We start from the raw sequence: 2,615 nt of genomic DNA, 5'->3' as shown, positions 1-2,615 counted from the left end.
ACTATTGTTTTACCGCTAGATGCTCATCCTAGCGCTGAAAGACCAAGATTTAGCCAGTTACCCTTCCTGATACAACAAGACTAGGATTTTTTTTAGCCTCCACTTGGCTAGAAATAGAAACACGAAATTATTATTTAGAAAGAGAATTGCCGGCTCCTACGGTTTGGTTTAGTGCGCTTGCCTCTTACTCGGCAGTCTCGGGTTCGATTCTCTTGGGATTAAAATATGTTTTACAGCCGATTGCCCTTCCTGACGCTGAAAGACCACGATTTAGCCAGTTACGCTTCCTGATGTAACAAGACTAGGATTTATTTTTAGACTGCACTTGGCTAGAAATAGCTACACGAAATTATTATATAGAAAGAGAATTGCCAGCTCCTACGGTTTGGTTTAATGTGCTTGCCTCTCACCCGGCACTCGGGTTCGATTCTCTTGGGATTAAAAATATGTTTTACAGCAATGCGTGTTCGATAGAGATGTAGCTTGATAGAGGAGAAAGAGCAGCTTAGTAAGTATGCTGAGAAGATAATTTTTTTCTTTCTAAACAGTGCTCGATTCTAGTCATGCAATGCAGTGTTCAACAACGTCGAACTATAAGCAGTATTATGTGTTCAAGTCTAAACTTGCAGGTACGTGATATGCATGCTGTCTTATGTGTAAGATCGCGTTGTATGTTCGATAAAGCTATACCTTAACAGAGCAGGGAAAAGGAGGTTATAATAATCGCTATCTTACGCAAGCCGTTCAGAACCGTAGTCTTGTTTTCTTTTAGAACAAAGGTATTCCTTGACATGTTCTTTTTTAAATTGTCCGCCACAACGAAGAGTACGTCACGGTGCTCTCAGATTGTGGATGTAGAACTTGCTGCCACCACATGTCAAAGAATAAAGATGCCAACACAAAGATGGCAGCACGGTGCTCTGTTCATTAAAAGATGGCGGATGACAGCTAAAGAAATTGTCCCGCACGAGGGCAGCACGGTGCTCTGTTCATTAAAAGATAGCGGATGACAGCTAACGAAATTGCCCCGCATGAGGGCAGCACGGTGCTCTGTTCATTAAAAGATGGCGGATGACAGCTAACGAAATTGTCCCGCATGAGGGCAGCACTGTGCTCTGTTCATTAAAGATGGCGGATGACAGCTAGCGAAATTGTCCCGCATGAGGGTAGCACGGTGCTCTGTTCATTAAAGATAGCGGATGAGAGCAACGAAATTGCCCCGCATGAGGGCAGCACGGTGCTCTGTAGTTTAAAGATGGCGGACCATCTTGTGCAAGGATCCTTAAGCCGCCTGATAAGAGCAACCACCATCTTGCGCAAGCATCCCTAGGGTGTCTCATAAGGAGCCTTGTATAACCGCCATCTTGCGCAAGCATCCCAAGGGCGTCTCATAAGAACCTATGTATAGCGATCATCTTGCATAAGCACCTTTAAGGAGTCATGTATAGCCACCATCTTGTGCAATAAGCATCGAGAGATGGCTGCTGTAGAATTTTTCTTTTTAAATTATCCGCCACCATATTTCAACTAAAGAGTGTAGCACTGAGGTTTGCGATGTAAGATGGCGGATGAAAGCTGATAAAAAAGCGCGTGAGTTTGTTTACTAAACAAGAGCACGTGGAATGTTTCAATATGCCGCCACCACATTTCAAAGGTATCAAGCTAAAGATGGCAGCACGGTGCGCTCTTGATTAAAGATGGCGGATGACAGCTAACAGAACGTTTCAAATTGCCCGCTACTACAGAGAGCAGCACGGTGCTCTGTAGATTAAAGATGGCGGATGACAACTGACGAAATTACCCGCATGATAGCAGCACAGTGCTCGATTGATTAAAGATGGCGGATGACAGCTGTCAAAAAAGCACGTGTCTTTGTTTCCAAACAAGAGCATGTGGAATTTGCCGCCACCACATTTCAAAGATATCTAGCTAAAGAGTACAGCACTGAGGTTTATGATGTAAGATGGCGGATGACAGCTGTCAAAAAGCACGTGAGTTTGTAAAGCACGTGGAATTTGCCACCGGCACAAAGAGGGCAGCACGGTGCTCTCTGGCGGTTGACAGCTGTCAGAAAAGCACATGGGTTTGTTTCCAAACAAGAGCGTGTAGAATTTAAGAAAACTACATAGAGGGCAGCACGGTGCTCTCTGGATTAAAGATGGCGGGTGATAGCTGTCAAAAAAAGCGCATAGGTTTGTTTCCAAACAAGAGCATAAAGAATTTTTCAAATTGCCGCTACTACATTTCAAAGGTATCTAGCTAAAGAGTGCAGCACTGAGGTTTGCGATGCAAGATGGCGGATGACAGCTGTGACGTACCACATTTCAAAGGTAAGTAGCTAAAGAAGGCAGCAGGGTGCTCTCTGGATTAAAGATGGCGGATGATAGCTCTCAAAACAGCACGTGGCTTTGTTTACCACGCGCTAGTTAGGTTAAGTTGGTACTACTGAGGTTTAGGCCCGTCAAGATGGCAGTATTGAGGTTAGCGATGCGTTGTTGTCTGTCAAAATGTACGTGGCTGTCAAGAAACACGTGGCTTTGTTTACCTCGCGCTAGTTAGGTTAAGTTGGTACTACTGAGGTTTAGGCCCGTCAAGATGGCAGCAGTGAGGTTAGC

The sequence above is a fragment of the Anabrus simplex genome, chromosome 7 (assembly GCF_040414725.1).
Source record: "Anabrus simplex isolate iqAnaSimp1 chromosome 7, ASM4041472v1, whole genome shotgun sequence".
Taxonomy (NCBI): Eukaryota; Metazoa; Arthropoda; class Insecta; order Orthoptera; family Tettigoniidae; genus Anabrus; species Anabrus simplex.
The sequence above is the reverse complement of the archived record's forward strand: the minus strand, read 5'-3'. Positions refer to the sequence as shown.